Source organism: Aptenodytes forsteri, unplaced genomic scaffold (assembly GCF_000699145.1).
Source record: "Aptenodytes forsteri isolate BGI_AS27 unplaced genomic scaffold, ASM69914v1 Scaffold369, whole genome shotgun sequence".
Classification (NCBI taxonomy): Eukaryota; Metazoa; Chordata; class Aves; order Sphenisciformes; family Spheniscidae; genus Aptenodytes; species Aptenodytes forsteri.
The window spans coordinates 1,690,783-1,712,800 of record NW_008794965.1 but is presented as its reverse complement, the minus strand read 5'-3'; the positions used below and the strand labels follow the sequence as shown (position 1 = coordinate 1,712,800).

Below are 22,018 nucleotides of genomic sequence, written 5' to 3'. Positions count from 1 at the left end.
TTTAGGTTATCTTGAGGGATTTGGTTTTGGCCATATCACTGCCAGAAACACTGGCAGCCGAACTTGCACTACAGAGCAGTCTCCCAATGCACAACACTACAGAGGCTAAGGAACCATCTTACAAGCTCTCCTAATTGCTCTCCTAAAGGCCTTCAGCAGGCACACAACTCTTGCCCTAAGTTATGGCACTATACTACTGTGGGACCTAGGTTATACAGATCAAAGCAGCTCTAAAATGTACCTTTCCGTCATGTTCAGCCTGGTGTAGAGCAGGCTCATCTAGCATCCCAGAAACAAAACAGCACTTATATCCAGGTTTGCAGATCCAGCAGAACCTACCCTAGACCCGAGCAGCAGCTTGCACCCAGCACACGCGCTCTACGGCAAGCCTGTGTCACACATAGCTATGACAATCCCTTCCCCATACCTGCCACAGGCCTGCCTGGAAAAAACCCAAAATTTTAAGCCAACGTAAATACAGTCTTCGGCTCTTTCAAAAGGGTGACTCTTGACTTAGATGTTCTGCATGACTTACCCAGACACCAGATCCTGAATGCAAGTTTTAGTCCAGGACATACTATGACCAAGTGGAGTAATACTTATCTAAGGCATTAGGGCATATTCCTGGTGCACATCTGAGAAGGGTCACAACTTCCTTACAGTCCAGGTTTCAGGCTATAGCCTTGCCAGCAGCTATTTTTGATCTACCAGCACCTTCAGTCCATATCAAGACAACAGAGTACTGCTGCAAGGATATAGTTTCGCCAGACAACAGCGAACTGCTGTACCCCTATCCCACTCTGACTTGTGCTTCTGTACCACCCACAGTTATTTTGCTTCCTTCCACAGCTGGAAATACAGATGATCTAGTAGTGCTTGCGCCAAAAGCATATAGTTATGCCTACTATAGGAGAGCCATATTTGAACTACTTGTGCAAACAGCCCAGAAGCCATCCCAGATTTTTTTCTCAAGAACCTCACGGACTGTTTCACCAAGGTGCAGGATGCTAATGCCACGCAGCTGCTCTACACAGCAGTAGCAGGATCCAAAGCGCAGCTCTACAAGTCCTAAGCTAGCGCTGTTGTTCCCGTCTCACAGGACAACAACAAAGCAAAGTCAGGCCTTTAAATTTAGAAAATGTTTTACTACCTGGTCTAAATACTTTTTTTCTTGAACACACTGCACAGTGCTTTACAAATCCAGCTACCCAGGTGGAAGGTTAATTTTAGATTCAGTGCACTTAGATTGTTCTTCCTCATTGCATTCCCAAGTCAACGGAGGGCAATCTGTGATGTATAAACATAGCAACAGTTTAGATTGAAAGTGTAGATTGTTGGCTTAAAATGTTAGTCGCTCAGTTGCAGCTGGGCAAAGAGTAGGTGGAATAATCAAGTTCACTCAGTTGCACTGTCAACGTAACAAAAAGCTTAAGATTATAAAGTTCTAAAAATTAACCCAACAAAAAGCAAACTGGCAGAAAGATCTAGTTAAGGACAACCATAAAGGAATGACTGTGTGGAAAGACTGACCATCCTAATGCAACCTTCTCCTCTTGTTTAAGAGCAGAGCCAGTTTTAATGGGGCTCAAGATTCGTTCAGCTGACTCCCCTAACACCTTCAGTCTAACCCTGACAACAATATTAACAGCAGACACGAGAAATCAGACTAGCATGGACCTTATATGGTTCATTTTCTTATTATTTCTTCCATAAATCCTCTCTGCACGGAGCACTGGTAGCCCTGAGCAAGATTTGCATGCCCACATAGCGCTGACTGAGTGTTGGTGGCTCACAGGTCCTGGGCTGGAATATGAAGTCTCAGAGTAGTTTTTGAACTGTTCCTAGATACTGTCAACACACGGCAAATATATTGCAAACACTCATGCAACTCTTGGCCCTTTTGAATATCAAAATAAAATAAACACTGTTGCTATGCATTTGTTCATTCCAGGCTTGAATCATTCCCGTCAGAGCGCTTCTCAAAGGATCTGTAGCTGCCTAGGCTACTTCACTGCTTGCTCAACATCCTTCCCTCATTGAAATACCTCTCTAGCAGATTAATAAATAAAGAGGTTTCTTCTCAAGCATTTCAGACAGAACAGGAGGTGACAAGTGTAAGCCAAGAAAATGGTATTCCTTTAACACTGTTTCCAGAAAAACTAAGATGAGAAAAAGGCAACAAGAACAGAAGAATTAAGCTATACAAGGCAGTCCTTTCACACACAAGCACCTAGTTTTTAAAGATATTTCCAATTATCTGGAGCAAGCACAAAGGCACACCTGAAACAAAGAAACAGATGGAAGGAGTTTGAATTAACCTCAAGAGGAAGTTAGGAGCAGCACACCAAGTCACAGCACCATAGCAATTCAGACCACTAGCATGAAACACAAGCTCTTTTGACAGGGAAAAAAAAAAAGTGAGAAATTATTCTATCAACTGGTTGCAGTATTTTGACAGATAAAGACACTAAGTCGGAGAACAAAAATACATTAGCGTCACAACACACGCACATCTTACCGGCTTTCAATTTACTTCAAGGTCAAAAACAATCGATGAGTACAAAAGCACAAGATTAAAAGAAACAAACAAAAAAGTCCATGCAGGACAAAACGCCTCTTCACTTTGGTTCCAAGTTCCTACCCGGAGCAAGCAGTTTAAACCCAAGCGAAGAACTGGGTAGGCAATTCTGAAGAGAAAGAATCACCTCAAGATCAGCCCACCACAGTTCATAACGTGATAGGTTTTCTTGTTTAAAATCATGTAGTAGGGTAAAGGCATCCAGAAACAACAGATAGGAGTATCTGAAAAGCTGGAGAAAATCCTGAAGCAGTAAGTCACACATCTATAGCTATATCTATATGAAATATATACAATTTCGCTTACTGAAACTATTGGAAGTTTAAACCTCAGTCTTTCAAAGATGTCAATGTTAATATAAGGACAACTCCTTGTATGAAAGAAGTCAATCTACTTATTATCAGAATTTTAGATGAAACATTCATAGTCAGCTATTTTATTCAGACACACAGAACTTGCACAAAACTCCATTCCCAACACAGATAGCAAATTTATCCAGGAGATGCCTTGTGGACACAAGCGCCACAACTTTTCTACCAAGGGTCTAAATCAAAAGCAAGCTTTACTGCAAATCTTTAAAGCCTGGCTTTGTTACTCTTAGAATCCTCCAAATTTTGTACACAAAGTACAAACACCACAGACTACCAATTCCCTCCTCCTCCCCACAACAAGCCGCAAAAGAGCAATACTGAAGTTTACTCTTAGGAGAAAACGAAAAGCACATGGCTGGTTCAAATTCCTTGGACCAGACCGTAAAAGTAAAGACAGATTAATTATCAAATTACTGTGGCAGCGATGAACAGTAACTTACCCAGTATACTCTTACCATGCTTTACTTTCCCTGGCTTAACTAAACCAAAGCAGCTAAAGAGGCAGAACTAAAGCAATCTTAGAAGCAGGCTGCCACTGCTGACATTCGTCTTTGCGTACCTCTGACCCTAGGGGATTTGCTCATATACCTAGCAGTTTCACCAAGAGCATCCCCTACAAGAAGTCACGGTGCCTCTAGCCCAGGCTATTTTATATACCACTGCTGCCAACCACCACTTACGTTCGCATTAAGGCATTTTATCAAGGACTTCGCACCCGTGGGACGGCACACTTGGAAGGTCTGTCTCTACAGCACCAGCAAGAATAGCTCAGATGTCACTATTACAATTTGCTAATAAGATTACAGCTTGTTTTCAGTAACACAGCAATCAGTTCATCAAGATCTTCCATTATGCAAGCAGCTTGGGGAGCAGCGTCATTTAAGGTTGTTTTGAAGAAGCCTGTTCTGCAAGTGCTAAAGAGGACGTGCCGGGTAGCTCTGCGTGCGTGGAGTATTTCATACCAGATCCAGCTTTCCCTCACCCCGACAACAACAACGCTCTCCCCAACTCCTGCCCTAGCATCCCTAGTGACACCAGAAAGACAAAACAGCGATCCTTTGCCAGGGCTATGCGGAGTGAAAAACTTGAATCCTGATGTTTGTCCATAACACGCTGCTTCAGCTTAGCACCTCCATCGCTTTCTGTCATGGACCTGAACTCCAGAAGTTACCTCCACCACAGCACTGGGAGTTTTAAATAAAGCATAGGTTATAACTTACCTGACAATAAGTGTTTCTGTCAAAGTATTTAAGGGCAAAGAAACTCCATCTCAGCATCTGTGTCTCAGGCCCTCATCGGGAGTAGACTCGTCTCCACTCTGTCTAGTAAGGGTCTAAACAAGGAAGCTAAGGAATAGCGAAATTTGCCTGTAATTACAGATCTGCCTGGAGGCGTCTCAGACCAAAACTCAGAGCAGAACAAACACAGGATTGATAAACCCATGCAGATACAAATGAAAAACATTCAAAGCCATGTTTAGTTTAGTCTATTAGCTGGGTGTCTGCCCCATCATGCCACAGCTTGTTTTGGCCTCAGAAGACATACGCCATGCTCTCTGTACGTTTTTTGTTTCACTGTAAGGTCACTGCAGACAAGCCCGTTGTTCACTTTCCCTGTGTTAGCACAGTAAGCCAAACAGGAAAGGCCTTTCATTGACACGGAAATCCGGCTGCGAGAAAGGGGTACCTGGCCAAAACAAAGCTTTAGGAGTACTGTGATCTTCAATGCAATTGTGAATTGATAAGCCTGATCTACCGGATGATTATATGTGAATCGTTAATTAAAAGGTGGCATTCTCATCCCTATTGCCATCTTCACACGCTCCACTGAGTCCACGTTCATCTAGACACACAAGCAGCTTTGTCCGTCCAGCGGCCACAAAGACCCAGTCTGCCATCTACGACCTACCAGCACGACACCAGGATGCCAAAACCCACAGACCAGTTAACACGGGGCTGCAGAACCCACAGACCAGTGGCACTGGCTACAGACAGGAGCTCCCGCGTACTTGTTCTTACCCGTTACCCTGTCCTCAGTACAGAAGCTGCCCTGGGCTCTCTCCGGCCGCCGCGAGGCAGAGCCTGTGCACAGGATTCCCACAACGCAGCTGGCACAGACTCACTGCCCTTTAGTGACTCGGCTGTCACAGCCCTATAGCACACGCTGCCAGGGATCTTACCGAGGCCAGAATGAGTCAATACCTCCCAGTTACTGAACGCATCCTCAAAACACGCTACCGTTACATCAGACGAGACACCCTTACTTTATTTCCATCACCGCTGTGACTTTAGGCAAGATGTTCAACCTCTACACACCTCAGCTGCCCAGCTTAGGGACAAAGGGGGTGAGGGACCACATGGCTTTCAGAAGAAAGGCCGCTAGTGTGTTTGAATCCTTTATAAAAAGGCTATGAACTTATTTTTTGTGTGATCATTCATTGACACAAAGGCTTTTTACAAAAGCAGATTCACACGTACTAAATATTTGTCCTACAACTTCTTTAATGTTGAACTTAGTGTAAATCAGGATGATAGAACTCATTCTTATTTCTTCTAGTAGCCCATTCTACCAGCTGTACCTACATCACAGCAGAGAATGAGTAATTATAAGTTGTTGCTCAGATGTATGGGAACAGGCAGGAGACTTTGAAGAGGTCACAGGAGTAACCTGCTGACCAGCACAAAGTAAGGAGGGGTTGAGAGACGTGCTGGAATCCAGCTATGCTGCACACGTGAGAGGTTTAGGGATGCAGGAAGACAGGAAGGACAGTCGTAAGCTCCTTGCTTGGATTTCTCAGGTAAGAGTTATTACACATAAGACAAAGTACTTGGCTATTACATTGCCATGAAAAGCCTCCCCTTGGTTGAGATTTATAACATTCTATAACTAATAACTGGAGTGCCGCCTGTGAGCCCAGGGCCACCGACCCCAGCCACCCCATGTACCACAAGCTTTACAACACCGAGAGGAGGAGCACGAGGCAGGGAGAGCTGGCTCAGCAACGGCTTTTTCTCAGCGGTGCTTTGAAGGCACACCAACACCACCACCGGTGGGTAAGCCGGTAGGTGACTTAATGGGAACCAACGAGCATGCCACAGTTACTGCTGCAAAAATAAACAGTCATTAATGTCAATTAATTAGAAAACCAGGATGGTTGGCGTATCATCGCCTTATTGTATAGACGTGGTTTAGGTCGATCCTAGCAGAGAGGCTTAGTTACACATATATATATGGGACACGTTTCACCTGCTGGTGAGTCCCCAACGAACAGATGCAAATTGCCACTTGCTAGGAGTTAAGTGTTTTGGTCAAAGCTAGTGAGCAAATCTGGGGTTCCTGCTGTAGCACCTCTTCAGACCTGACCACAGAGGTGTTCTGGCACCAGTACAGACACTGGAACTCAGCTAACTTGTCTGGCAAAACTCATAAGCTGTTACTGATTATTTTGATTTTTATCGAAGAAACCCTGCAATACTCAAGGTGCTGGCCTAGTTCTCTTACACATGGGTAATTTTAAAGTAATTTACCATATTATTCCTGTGTCATTCCCCCTAAGATTATTATTAATTTTTTTTTTTTTTACATCTCAAATTTTGCCTGGGACCTTTTAAAGATTTCCCTTCTTGCTTCTACACACAAGGTCAAAGCAGACTAGGAAAAATGAGGAGTCAGAAACATGAAAACGCGAGCAATGGTTAGAAATAAAATCACAGTGAGCAGACTCACACAAAACCAACAGGTTTCAACTACTGCAGCAAGGAGATGTTCTGAAACTTAGTGCAATTTCTAAGCTGATGCAAATACATGTTAGATGAAGTCTTAAGTCATTTAATGTCATTTAAGCACACAAACAGTACAGTGTTTGTCAAGCAAAGTAGTTCAATTTTCAGTTGTATCCTTTAGTATGTGTGCTTTGTGCAATATTTATAAATATACAGTTCTTACCTTCATACAGTTCTACAAATCCCTGAACAGCCCTCAAACCCCACAAGCTGCCAGGGCAGCGTTACCACTGAATCACAAGGAAACACGCAATCTGCATTTTAGCCCCCCCAGCCACGCACGCACCCCCCAGGTCCCACTTCCACAGCTTGATGCACTGATCCCAATTATAGAGTTAATACCAAAAAAAAAAAAAAAAAAAAAAAGGGAGTTTTAAAAGGTTTCATTTCATGCTCAAGACAGTCAAAGCACAGTTTTAAAAAGCATATTATAGCCCGCTCGCCTCTGGAAATTTACCTTGTTTCCACCTATCCTGCCCCAGGTATTGCCCTACCTCTATGCCCTGCCTTCGGGAGGAAGAAGAGCAGTGATCACCCCGTACAGCCGTACCCCGCGACCGCGCTCCGTACCTGCCGAGGCTGCCGAGCCGAGCGCAGCTGGCTGGCCGGGCAGGCGCCAACACCACCCAGGGCCTGGGGATCCCACTTCTGGTGACCCCGGAGCTGCGTGTGCCACGCTTGTCCATGTCCAGATGGGGAGGAGAGCGGCGGTCAGTCCATCCGTGCCCCTCCGCTGTCGAGTCGAGAAGCGGCTGCCAAGCCTCGCTGCTGATAACGAAGAGCCGCTCCTCGTCACCCACGAGGTGCCGATTGGGTGTCCGTGAGCATCTTCTCCTCCCTCCCCGCATTCACCCGCCCAGGCGGACCGAGCAGGAGTCACAGTAAATCCACCTGCGCCTTCAAGGCAGCAGTGCCTGAGGCTAAGCCGCCCACGCCTGGGACGCGGGCTGAAGGACACAGCCCACAGCCAGCATCCGGCCCTCGGAGTAACCAGAGAACAGCAAGGAGTTATTTCCAAGCCTGGGCTGAAGCTAAGGCTTGCTAAACATTAACTCAAGCCTCAGCTGTGTGATAAAGTAACTCCCACAAGCAGCACTGGGAAGGAGGAGTCAAACAGTGTATTTGCTCCTCAAAATTGTACTTCTCTGAAGTAAGAAAACATCAAGAAAAGCACAAAGTATTTGCCTGGGGACTTGGGGCGGGCAGCAAAAAACCCGAGTGCTTATCAAAAAAGCAAATTCAGCATTTCCTGCCATAGTTGAGCAGTGAGTAAATCCCAGCTGTATGTAAGACACTGGTGTTGAAAGAGCAGCGTAAACCCGTAACACCCACAGAGAATATTTTGCAAGATGCAGATCCTTCTTTAAAACCTCATCAACAAGCAACACATGAGCGAGCGAAGGGTTAAAGCAATCAAATTTCTGTCTCCCTGCCATCCTAAGAGGTTTTGTTCTTTCCTTGTTACTCTCTCCGCCAAACCTCCTTTCACAGCGTTTCTGTAACTTCCCTTTCCTCTAACATTTACTATTCATAATCCTGAAGTTAAAGGGACAAACAAGTCATTTATTCAAACTTTCCTTAACGAAGACACGCAAAGCTGCTCCAGCACAGGTAATAACCCCGCTCCTTGTTTCCAGTATTCCCAGTAAGACTGGATCTATGGCTCAACCTGCTTTGCCTGCAACAGCTTAAAGGGCAGCAGCAGCTATTTTAGAGACAATCCCTCATAAAAGCATGCAGAGGCCATCTCAGTTTTGTTCCTTACCCGTGAATACAGCTATTTTTCCAGCCACTGCTTTAGCCCAGCCGCTTTCACCCCACCTTGTGAACACGCAGCTGATACGTTGCAGAAGGAACGCTGCCTGACTGCCCAAATTCCTGCCACGATCCCCCTTCGTAGAGCAGGATTAGCCCAGACTCTGTCCCAAGCCTACCTGTAAGGCAGAGCCCTGGCTGTGTCCAAGAGGGATCCCTGATTAACACCCTCTGCACTACATTAAATGACATCAGTTTTCCATGGTTTAGGCACAACCCCAGCCCGCAGCCTTCGGCTGTACCCCAGCACAGCTTCAGTCCCCGGGGGAGGTGGAGGAAGGGTAATTTGATCTGGGATTCCTACAACTCCTCACACTAAGTATGCAAAAATATTCACGGGATTTTTATTTCCCCCCCTCCCTCTTTCTACTTACTCCAAATTCTTGCAAAATTTTATTCCTCCACCCAACTTTTAGACACCGTGAAGCAAACCAAGAGGACAGCCTTCCAGCGAGAAGGAACCGCCGTGCCGAAGGTGGGTCTTTCTCCAGGTAACTGAGGGCACCTGTGGGAAAGCTCTTGTGTAGAGCTGGAGTCAGAGCTGGCTTCCCCGGCTCGCTCCTGTTCCCGATAGACCCACAGGCCTTGCATATACATTGTGCGTTATATTTCTTATTTAGCTTATTCAGTACAAGTGGTCCTAATAAGAATCATAAGGGATCAAATTCAAAACTCGGGTTATCCATATAGCTTCTCCTCCATCAGCTCCGACCCAGGATAAACCGCAGAACGTACCAGTCTGGAAGAATCTCAGCTTGTGAACTTCAGTTATAACAAAAGCCCATCCACGAGCCACAGCTTTTACAACAGCACTGAATTGTACATAGGCAGCATATTATAAAAAAAAAATGCATGCAATACTAAAGAGCTTACGAATGTGCAAAAAGGAAATTAAAACAGTTCTGATGCTTCTATTCAGGAACATGGGCAACAGTTGTTGCAAAGCTGCACCGGACAGAAGCCTACGCCATCATATGTGACCACAAAAACTGCCCAGGGTTTGAGACATGGGAAGGGAGAGCCAGGAGAGACGACAACAAAAACATCTACGAGAAGAGATGTGGCTGCTCCAAGCTTCGCTGTTTTTACAAACTCAGGAAGGTGTTATTTCTCCCCAGGGAGCACCCAGCCTTTCCAAAAGGCTTCCCACCAAGCGCACCGTGCCCTGAAACAAGTGGTTGGGTTTCAGGCCGTTCCTTCTCCTGTACACAAAAGCACATCTAAGCTGCCAGTACTGCAAGTAGATGGGCACAACAGCCCACAGCTACATTTCTTTTATCATTCCTTCTCATTACATTTCTTTCAATAACTTCAGCCCGCTGCTTGTCCTTTTTGACCGGCAGATTTTCAGACAGGCAGGCTGCCAGTCACTCGTACGAGCGAGCTTCGTCGTCGCAGGTTTCTAACGCAGCAGTAATAATTCAGCCAGGCTTGTTGCACAACTGAGACAAATTTAACGTATCCAGAATGAAAACAGAATTCTTTAATAGTACATTCAGCTTTGATTACTCATATAAAACACTGCACAAGCATTACTGAAAGTTTAAGATCTCTGTGGATAATAACAGCTGCACTACCATCTACAGCCTTTCACATATTCACTCCTGTCTGGACTTCAGTTATTCATGGCATTTGAGAGGAATAATCAGCAAGTTTATTTCCTAGCTTGTGAGAAAAGAGGCGGAGGAATAGTATACGAGGCCAGCTGAGTCTGCATTTTCAGACGGAGTGAATCAGGATAAATATTCCAACTCTAGTTTCAAGCTCTCCAGCATGTTTCATGCACCAGGACAATCTTCCTGGTGTCATTAGAGATGAGCCAAGCTCACTAGGACGAAATCACCTGGATCACAGGAGCTGAATCTTACTCAAATATGGAGACAAAGAGACATACCAATGCTCTCAGTAGCCAATTAATTCAAATGAATCACTGGTACAGACCCAGCGCTGTTATCGTCACCGCTTCAGTGCACGAGTTATTTCTGAAGGTATCTACACATCCTGCCAAACTGACATGACTTGGCTCGCTCAGTAAACCTGATTTTTTCAGGACCAAAAAGGAGGGGGAAAAACATCCAACATGCTTTTGGATAAATGGGGATTTCAGCTGGGCAAAGCACGTGCAGGCTGGAGACCTAATGACTACTGGAATCCTTTGCTAGACCGCAGGGACCCCACCAGCCTGGGACACCTGCCTCTGAGCACTGCCTGACAGAGCTCAGCATCATTGTGTTCAAGCCAACCTGAAGGCAATGTTCATGAGCTGCATCGCAAGATCTTATAGCAGCATTACATTTTTCAAGCATCCCCAAAGTAATTTGTTACCATGAAAATCAAATGCAAGTGAAAGACACTGCAATGTGAAGTAGAGTGGAAAAACCTGAACGTAGCTGAAATCCCTAACACGCAATTCTTTTTTCTCCAGCAGGTTTATTTTTACAGAGTACATAATATTAGGAGAGTCTGAAAATAATTTATCCCCCTCCACCCCGTCACACATCAAGAAAATCCTCAAGTAGCGTTACCTACCCATCACGTGGACCCATTAAGATTAAGAGATTAGTACAGTTTCTGGAGTCACCGAGGCGCTGAGATTATCCAAGTCCCAGCTTGTTCCCGGTCTGCCAGGGCGGCAGCACCCAGGCTGTGGCCTGGGGCAAAGCGCTAAATTGCAATCACGTCTGGGTAACAGGCACCGGCTCCCAGCAGCCAGCCCTGCAACACCGGCTGGCTCTGCTCTGCCCTGAGCTGAGAGACCAAACAAGCATCTCAGTCCAACAGCTGTCAAGAAACAGCCACAGCAACACTCACACCCTACAAAGTACTTCTGCTCGTGACTTTGCTTCACGAGACAAGACCTGATTTGTCATCCTACTGGGAGAGATACAGGCATGCCCGTGGGAGCTGGGGTATCAACCCAGTGCAAGTGGAGAGGTAAAGCATCACCTTCACCGACTGCCCAGCATCACCCCCTCGACCCTCCCTGCTCTACCCACACTCAGGGTGGCTCAGACCCAACGATGAACGGTCAGAACCTGCTTACTGTAAAACCCAACCTGCCTGCAGCCGCAAGCTGTGTGTCAGAGCACATAATCTGCTTTACTGCACCCAGGACTTGTAACAAACACAGGATTAGGACTTCAGGTAGTGGACAAACAGCAACAACAGATGCTTCCTAAGCTGAGATTGTTTGTATGCAGATGGCTATTAATCTCACATTTAAGAAAAAAGAAAAAAGCATTGGGCAAAGGAGGAACCCCTGGTATCTGGCGGGACGCGATGCTGTAGTAGAGCGGGACTAGCAGGCTGGCAGTCAAAGCCAGAGCCACTTCATCACGTTACTATCAGAAACAGCAGCCCTGAGCAGAGATCTCCACCAGACACGGGCCAGTGGGTGGGTACACGACTGCCTCCAGCTGCCCACCCCGTTTGATAATGTCATGGCTTGGGGGAGTGAAGGAATAAAAAACCAAAAACAAACCAAAATCATACACTCTTTAGACACAGATGTATATTTAGATAAGTGAACTGTAAAGTTGCTTAAACCTAATTACTACTGTAAATGTAATTTAAACCGCCCAAAACATTTCCAGTGCTCAAGGAAGAGCTGTAACAATAGGAGGAAGTGCTAAGACACAGCAGCTATTCTTAATACACAAAACCACTTATTCTGATGAATAACCAAGACTTACTTACTAATTTAAATTGAATATGTTTCTGCCTCCTGGGCATTTTCAGACTGTACAAAATTAGAAGTCTTAGCGGGTTTCTGAGGATGACCTTGTTTACCTCCCTGTTCAAACACGTGCCTGACATCTACCGGGTGCTGTGCCTTGCAAAAACCGTATCTTTCTTGCTGGGCACTCAAGGCAGAAAGAAGAGAGAGCCACCAGATTAATAACCACCAAGCTGCTTGTTCACTTCCTTTAAACACAGGGACCTATTATCACGGCAACCAACTGACAAAGTGCTACACATCATTTCTAAGGTGTGACAGAAGAGAGGCAGATGGGACAAAGGATCAGCAGCCAGTTCCCTCTCCGGCCGTAATGAGTAACCACCATTTCATGCCAGCTCAGCTGTGTCAGTCGAGCTCACACAGGACTGGAGCCCACACTGCAGAGCTCGCCCCCAGCATCACCTTCACGGAGCGCTTTGCACCTCCTTAGTTTTCATAGAAAAAGAATATGCAAGAGCTCAAATTCCCAAGCTCACATCCCAGCCCATTTCGCAAACCTCATTCTGATTTTTGCATGTTGAATTTTCTGTTCCCTTCTGGGAAATGGATGGGGCAACAGAGCTACAAATAGAAAGAGTGTCAGAAATGGACTATCTTACTCTGCTGCCCCCGTTCTCAGCCCAAAGACGTGATAGATTAGGTTGTCATCTTGTTTATTTCCTGCACCATAATCACAAGCAGCGGGATGGGCTCCATGGGCTGAACTCACCATGAGTCAGTGTGTTTTCAGGCATCCCATAGGAGTTAGTGCCCAAAGAATGCCAAACATCCACTCTTGAAAGAATGGAAGTCATGCACATGGCATGGTCCCACGATCAGGGTAGAAGCAAATGGTTCAGAGCTACCAAGGTTATGAGACAGCTAAACAATAGCTAGTGATAGCTTGACTCAGATAAGCTAGAGTTTTAGCAAGAACGGTAAGACAAGAGGAGGAGAAAAGTAGGAGTGACCTGATCACAGCTACACAACCAAGCTACTTATTAAGATTAAAAGTGAAACACTTAAAGCCCAGAGCGTGGACTAAGTACAAATGCAGTTTTCAAAGCAATGTCTTGTTTAGGGTTTTTTTGATAGATTTTAGTATCTTATAGTTTTAAAAAATCTCCCCAGAAGTTTTTATATTGGGTCAGACTACCTGAAACTACTTCAGAGATTAGGCTGGAATCCCGTCTGTGTTATTGAAGCTTGTCTTGTTGAATGATTACAATAAAAACTAAATCCACTTACCTAAATACTCCAAATTCAAGATCCAGAGAAAAAATACTTACCCAATAGGTCCCCACACATTGTCCCTACAAAAGTGGATATAGGGCATTTACTTGGGAACGAAATGCCACTGCGCTCATTTGTGGGTGGGACGTCCATCAGCCTCTGAGCAGGGGAACAGAACGATACCCCCCTCTCAAAGGGAGTAGAATTTTTACAGATCCCAACTGCTCAATCAATTATTTCCAAAATAAAGAGAAAATTTAAGACAGCCTAGTAGCAGAAGTTCTTATTTAGCAGTCAGGCAATAGTAAGTGCCAATTATTCCACTCATAAGCAACAGTTGTGCTTGGACTCAAAAGTGCCATCATTTATCCTAACAGGCTCCTGTTGTACTTTGTCATCTCTTTAGTAACAGGTCCACCAGGAGGAATCCAAACTTCTCTACTTGTGGAGAGATTACAAGTGGCCCATAATTTATATTTACAGGCATTCTCCTCGTTTGTCCTCTAGAAGAGAGCTGGGACAGAAACAGAACTGGGCTGCTGCTTTAAAGGCTCAGAAGTTAAAAAAAAAAAAAAGTCAGCTGTCACTATGTTTGCTGTGCTGGCACCCTGCTCTGAAGTCACCACGCAGAGCTTGTTTGTACTAGTTTCATCTATAAACGATGCAACAGCTGGAACAAAACTGGTTGAGATGCTGAACCTGATTGTACAATACAGCTCACGGCTCTTATAGAGCTATTAGTAGTCAGGAGTTTGTTAACTCATTAGGAGAGGGCTTGTTTTTCCAAAATATTCAGGACAGTTTAGTTACACAAGTCTTCATGAAAACCAGCATCGGAAGATTGCAGGCATGCTCTAGGACTTAGGGGCCAACGAGGGGATGGAAGAGCTTGCTACAGACATTTCCAAACAGCTTTGTAGTGCAGGATTTAAAGGCAGAAGAACACAGGGCAGGTGAGGTCAGTGGTGCAAGATCATCTCAAAGGTCGGTCAGAGACTAGAGTAGTGCCTATAAATCCCCACCTACTGTTTACTTTTGTATAAAAACCCACTGCTCTAACTGCAGGGCCAAAGAGAAGATCGGACATATGAAGTCTCAGGTATCAATGTCAAGTGATGTTGCAAGACAGATTTTTATTCTTCACTTTACACCCGGTGTGCAAGTTCAGAGTAACACAGTGCTATTGCAAAGGCAAAAGAAGACAGCACACAGATCATCCACTGAATAAGCACAGCGAATCCAACAAGATAAAGAAGCAGAAATTCATTTCAGACTCGCAGGTGAGTTGAAAACTACAAAGATTTCATAAAAGTAAATCTAAAGACATATACACAAGCAAATAAACTATAGCAACTATGTTTTACCTCACAGCTCTAGTAAGTCTGATGAACTCTTATAATCAAACTGACATTCGGGACTGTATGTTTTAACCAGGCTGGTCTAAGCAACCAAACTTCTGTACAATGGACATTCTCTGACACAGGCATCACTTGACTTTGGCTGCTGACTCGACCGCTGCTCAGGTTTTGGCCCAACACACAGCTCACGCTGACACAGCTCAGCCTGATCTATGCTGGGAGCAGCAACCACTGGGCTAAAGCAAGAGCTACACGTACGCCAGATACAAAGGAGAGGAGGAGATAAGACCTGCTGTCCTTGCAGCTGTGCAAAAGCAACTGTTGGGCAGTTTCTGGTAGGACTGAAACTATTCAAAATTAACTGGAGCAACCCACAGGAATGGTAGAAACCAAACTTCCACGATGGAAGGTGTAAGTACATCACCTTACCCAAAAATCTTTCAAGCTGACCCATCAGTATCTGCACTGCTGAGGCTCCCAGGCTTCCCACTGTGATACTGGGACACCTGCACCGTGACAAAGGAGAAAGGATGAGCATTCTCACCATCAGCTGGGAAATTGGCTTCCTCATAAGCATGCAAGTTAGTGAATTTGTGAATTAATGAAGTAATGAAGTAGAGAATTAACAAGTTACACCAGCCCACTGAAAGGGGACTAAGCCCTTGTTTGATTTTTACCCAATGAGCTCATGTAATAAAGTTGGATTCACGGGACATCCTCCTCACTGAAAGGGGACTAAGCCCTTGTTTGATTTTTACCCAATGAGCTCATGTAATAAAGTTGGATTCACGGGGTACATCCTCCTGTAACTTTGAGGTCCAAATGAACCGTGACACTTGGCCCCGTACTATTGTCAGAAACAGTACTCATATAAGGTTAAATGATATTCATAGATGCCCAGCGAGCAACCAAGTGGCAGTTTCTTGACCTTTACAAAGACTAGTTTTTCTTTGCCATCTGCTTTGTTGACACCGACAACGAGGTAATGCTAATCCGCTACAAAACTGTGCAGACCTCGCTAGTAGAGTTCACAGAAAAGCCTTAAAGAAGCAATTCCTTTGTTCTACTTATAGATTTGCCCCCCAGTTAGGTTTTCTTCCAGCTAACACATCATTGCAGCTAGAATAAGCTTTGCAAAAAGTCATTCTCCAAAAAGCTTTTTCCACGATGCATGCTGGTATTTAATAAAGCCTTGAGTTCTCCCAACTGACCTGGCAGCTCTGTGCTTGCTCCAAACTCTTCCTGGCCTGCAAACATCCGGCAGCTTCACGCCTGCTTTACGCTGGCCAAGAGAGCGTAAGAAGCATGAAGTGAATGAACTCTGAAACTCTTGGATTTGGGATATCGTTAGAAGGACTGCTCCCAGGAGGTATCCTTCCTCTCCCATTAGTCAAAGGAAATACTGCATCTAAATACAGCTGTTACCTTTATCTACTTTTACCCTTCTTATGCACAAGCTGGAGTGAATCCAGGATTCTGGAATATTTGACCAAAACAACGGTATCTCAGATCAGCTGCAGGGATGTATATATTGCAGTCTCATGTCTACCTTCCGCTATGAGGCATGCAAGGATTTCCTTCCACTGTGTTAGCCCTGCTGTTTTCAAACATTAACATTGTCTGAGCTTTACCTTGACCGAGAAAAACAACTTTCATCAGCAAAGCTGTATTTATTTGTTGCCTAAAGAGGATATCCTTCCAGTTCCATTATATATTGGCCACCTGCTATGGACCTTGCAAGAGTTACAGGCTCCTGTTCACTCAAGAGCTTATACACAGTCCTGTTTTTGCTCTAGAATTCAAACAGCACCCTCAAGACAAGAATCACCACTTTCATTTCCAGTCTTGGTCACTTGATTAGAGTTGTCAGAAGTATGATCAAGCAGGAGAAAAGGAGGTTCAAGCACTGGCAGCATGCTCAATTGTGTACATACAGAGACACTGAAAAGTCTGAGCTCCCAGGACTCCAGCATAACTGTTAATTTGGCAGCAGCGAAAAAGTTTTAAGTTGACAGCACTTGAATGGTAACCACCATGATCAAGACAGCCTCACACACAAGCTTCAGAGCCATCACACAAAAGTCTTCTTCCTGCCCCAAACTAGCAGTGCTACAAAACAGCCCCCACCAGGCAGACTTCCCTTCCTCGTGGGTATGCTCTCCACGGCCACCGCAGGCTAAGCCCAGTGAAGGTTCACCAAGAACTGAAGATTAAGGAAAAAGACATCTGTCATGTCACCTCCTCCAGGAAACAGGTACTTCAGTGACCTCAACTAATTCAGAAACGAGACCCTTCAGAGAGAAGAGTGCAGAGGGAAGGGAGCGAAGAGTACTCTGCATTCGTGCCATGAGACTGTTTCTTAGTTACAACGATGTCTCTCCTGTGCTTCATTAGGTGACCCAGGCAGGGATAAGCGAGAAGTGTAAAACGGTAACTCTCGCTCAGGAGCCTGCTGTCACTGCTTCATCAATGCACAGGCTGCCTGCTATGCTACCGCTGAACCACAGGCGTATAATGGTGGAGCAAGCTCTTGCCACTGCCCTCACCACCTTCTCAGCAGTCCCTTCCCAATACACACATAACAGTAACATGTGTCGGTACCAACCTCCACTGCTACCAAAGTCCATCATCCTAGAAGGAACCTTCTATAAAAGGGCAAACGAGGACAAAGGGGTAAGTACATTAGTGCTGCAAAATCAACAAACAGGTATTCACATGCTAGAAGTGCGCTTGGGTCTCAGCCAAGTTGATCACCGAAATGCTGAGGTCTCAACTGTATGTTGCACTCGGTGTCATTTCCTACGCTCAGGCTCCACCATAGGATGGGAGCGTGTATGTTCACATGGACATCTCACAGACCATAAGCCACAGTATTCAATTCAAGTAGCCAGGGACATTGCAAGTCATCATAGATGGAAAGAAATTCATATTCTATAAAAACTAAAACAACTCTCAGACAACTAGTGAATTAATAAGAGGCTTGCCAGACATTATGCAGTAAGATTCAAGGATCCCAAAACTTCTCCCTCTAAAAATTTAAAAGGACATGAAAGACAGACCAGAATGTTGCTTATTTTAAAAGGTCCCGCAGTGGGGGTTGCCCTGTTATTTTTCTGTATGACAACAGCAAAGTTCCCTTCATACATAGCTAGCACAGAGGATTTAGTGAGAAAGATCCTCATTTTTATAAGAGACCCAAATTTTGCAGACAGCTCAACAGTCCAGGCACTAGCGGTCCTGGGGCCAATGGAATAAGCTATGCAGATGGAAACAATTATTTAGGAGGGGAAGGACTCCTGCCTGCATGGAGCAACAGCTCACTAAAACTGAAGCCTCCCACCAACACATTCCAGACTCTTGGAGTAATCTACTTTGGGGAATACGCTTTAAGCTACATCAGCTTTTGTATTTCTTTCTCCAAACTTCTTCGCAATCACAAAACACACTCCCCTGCAAACTGACCTAACGGTCTGACCAAACAGCAACAAATACCAGAAAGTACTATAAACATCTGAATCTCAAACCACTGAAGCCTCCCACCAACACATTCCAGACTCTTGGAGTAATCTACTTTGGGGAATACGCTTTAAGCTACATCAGCTTTTGTATTTCTTTCTCCAAACTTCTTCGCAATCACAAAACACACTCCCCTGCAAACTGACCTAACGGTCTGACCAAACAGCAACAAATACCAGAAAGTACTATAAACATCTGAATCTAAAACCTAGTTAGAGACCTAACTTTTCAAGCAATAGGCTCTGATTTCAGACAAGCTTTTCAGTACACAGCACACCTGGAGGGACTTACCCACACGATTAACAATGCTGCGGTGAATGACTTCTACCTAAAGCTCATGGCATAAAATAATTAATAAATCATACAGGCCATATTTGATATGTAGAATATCAAATCAAAGTGCCTTATATAACTCAAAATCATGTTTCTTAGAAAGGAACAGCATTACAGAAAAGAATAGCACTAATTGATTAGAAATATCTAATTAAGGGTAATCCTTTCAAGCCAGCTGCATAAAGAATATTTCATATAATATGTTGCAGGAGAAAAATAACACCAGCAGGTTTCAATTAAGACTCACTGCCATATGGATTTTACATCTGCAGCAGGAGGCCCAAACACCATGTCACAACTAAGACATTTTTACATCTCCAACTGAAAGCACTTAAACTGCTTGGAATCGAAGCATATGGGCCATCACATCCCCAATTAAGCAAATATTTTGCTGAACTGAGAGCCTGAAAGACATACGAAGCTAGAATATACTGTATTCTTGGTTATGCATTGTAGCCTCTAACTTTCAAAGGATAAAAAAAAGCTAAGAGCGTACAGCATGTACACTTGTAACCTTTAGTGCCCTCCTCACCCAGCCAAAGCAGAAGACCCCAGTGCCAGTCACACAGTGATTTTTAACGAGGCACTACAGGAGTGGGGGGCCCTTTGTCCTTTGCTCCGTGCAGACAGAGAAGGGCACTGTTCCCCGGAGCAGTTTACGTGCGCTGCCACAAGCACGCGTGAAGGGCTCCTCAGGTCACAACCTCACCCAACCTCCTGCTTAAAGCAGGGTCAAAACAGAAGCCAGGCCAGGATGCTGAGGGCTTTGGCCAGTTGGGTCTTGTAAAGGACTGAGGTGCCACAACCTCTGTGGGCTCCCATTTCAACACTCCGCTGTACTCGCAGGGAGCGATATTTTTCCTTAAGGCAAGCTGGACCCTCACCCGTTTCAATTTATAAAGCTTTCATTGGATGATTCTCCATCCAACTAATCAAAGATGCTATAAACTGGAAACCAACACTTACGGGTTTTTCCTTTCAGCATCAAAAACACATCTCAAAAAACGTGTCTAGATTAAACCGAGAGCTGTGCTGCTGCTGCCGTTGCGCCCCCTTGGGGCACGAGGGACCATGAGCCAAATCTTGAGCATTATTTTTCTACATGCAGCTGGACCCAAGAATCCCGATTCCTCCTTACTAAAAACAGATGTCAGACAAGTTAAATCATCCCATGACTCCTCCAGGAGAAGGATGTAAACAGCCACAGCTCACCCAGCTGTTACCAAGAGAGGCCCCGCTTACAGATTAGGGATCCCAACATGCTGCAAGACCTTATCCCAAAATGCTTTGACATACTGCTTTCAGACACGTTTATCATTGAAATCCATCAAAACATATTAGGTTACCTGAGTTTACACTAGATTAGAGTTTGGGTCTTTTATCAACTTCTTCCAGAGTTTTGAGCCCAGAGGAGAAAGAAAATTACCTACATTTTTCAGTGTACAATGCTTCCCAATGGAGTCTTAATGTTTAACAAACCCCGCCCCTGTAACATGCCTGCAAAGTAAATGCTTTATAAATAAGAAGGGGGGGGGGGAAAGAGAGATTAAATGATGTGCAAAGGGTCATAAAACATCTACAGTACAGTTTGGTATATAGAAATGCAGGCTTCTGTCTCCCAGGAAGCTTAACCTCAGTCAAAAGAAACTACCAAAAAGAAACTACTACTAATGCTATGCTCCAAAGCGTTCAGTCCAGGTTTTGGTATAAAACTTTTGCAGCTAAGAAAACTACATACTTGCCACAATATAGAAGAGCCCTGGGATGGGGGCTGCTGGGTACATATGAGAAATGATGCTTTGCCCCAGGTGAAGAAGAGACCTTACAGGTGAATTAAATCCAAAACTAGAGAAAAGCCTTCATTTAAAAAAAAAAATCATCTATTTGCAATCACTGCAAACAATCACAGTGAAAGGAGCTCTACTACAATATCCAAGTCTGCAAGCTCTAATGCTCCTGCTGATGCCCAGAAAACAGCTTTTGCACACAACAGCAAAGGGGAAATTAAAGCACAAATTCACTGATGCTATCCAAGTGCTTGCAGACTACAGGGCAGCTGAAAGGTCATGCTACATTCACACTGTGAACTCCAAATGCTCAGCAAAGATAGGCACCGGGGCAGGCGTTGCAGCTAGATTAAGGGTAAGAAAGATTTTAACACAGGCGGACCGCAACACGAGGTCTACAGGGTTCAAACCGAGTCCCCATGTCTGTAGGTCTGGGCCCATTCTCCAGATCAGGTTCACACATCATCAACCTCTTGCAAGAAGCACGGACCCACAGCAGAGCCAAAACGGCCTTTCCATACTACTTTTAGCCAAATCCCCACATAGAAGTTTTATTCTTAATACCCAAATATTCAGTCGTGCAGTATTTCTCATAGCTCAGAGACAGGAAAACCAGGTATAAACCACTACTGCCATCAGCATAGCTGTGGTACTGAGGAACTCCACAGGAGCTAGTAATCCTCAGAGTAGGTTTCTCAAGCAGGTTTTGCATGCTGGCACCAACCTCCCTGCTATTACGGTGACATTGCAAGCCACAGCCAGCCCAGCCAAGCTAAAGCTATTCTGAGTGTATTTACACAGACTAAAAACTACCCAAAGCACATACTTTGGTATCACCAGGCTTTAAAACATCACCATGCAATACAAGAAACAGCAATATTCTACTAGACCTTTAGATAGTTTACCCACTCACCTCAGTTCATCTACTTCTTTGCAGTGATGATCCCAGTAAAACGTTTTTAACTTGAATGGTGGCATTTTGGCAACTGCCTCAAGATAATAAGGGTTCTTATTGAACCGAGATTAACAGAGAGTCCAACACATTCAAGTAGCCTAAACAAGTGAAATCCCACAGAGACAGGAGGCATCCCCAGCGATTCCGCTGCAAGATTAAGTCCTTCTGGCCAACACGATTTTAAGTGCGCATAGACTAGGTGGAAAAGGAAAAGAGAAAAACCTTGAGACTACCAGAAAACGTTCTTCTCGCTGGCTCAGGGAAGACAGCTTTGAGATGTCAGTAAGGGGGCTGTAGCTGAAACAACCCCGCTCCCCAGCGGGGCAGGGGAAGCCACGTTCTGCAGGGAAAGCAGCAGTTTAGCACTGAACGTTACAGCATCTCAAGCGAGAGAAACCCCACACCTCCGGGGCACAGCCACCGCCTCCCTGCCACCGCCGAGCACCAGCCTACCTGCTCAGGTCAGCGCTGCAGACAATAGCGGCCGAGCCGGAGAAGAGAAAAAGAAAAGAGGCGGGAGCTCTCTCGACATCCGACCGCGGCAGGACGGCAGGACGGCCCAAGCGCCTCGC

The 22,018-nt window shown here is 45.0% G+C and overlaps 1 protein-coding gene across 1 annotated transcript in view; it reads right to left on the bottom strand.

Moving 5' to 3' along the window:
* ARHGAP40 (Rho GTPase activating protein 40) overlaps positions 1-21,465 on the bottom strand; it is a 43,024-nt gene extending 21,559 nt beyond the window's left edge. Inside the window, exon 1 of the mRNA XM_009275533.2 lies at positions 21,405-21,465. The gene's annotated coding sequence lies outside the window, so the exon portion shown is untranslated. The remainder of the gene's footprint in view (positions 1-21,404) is intronic.
* Positions 21,466-22,018: the final 553 nt, after the last annotated feature.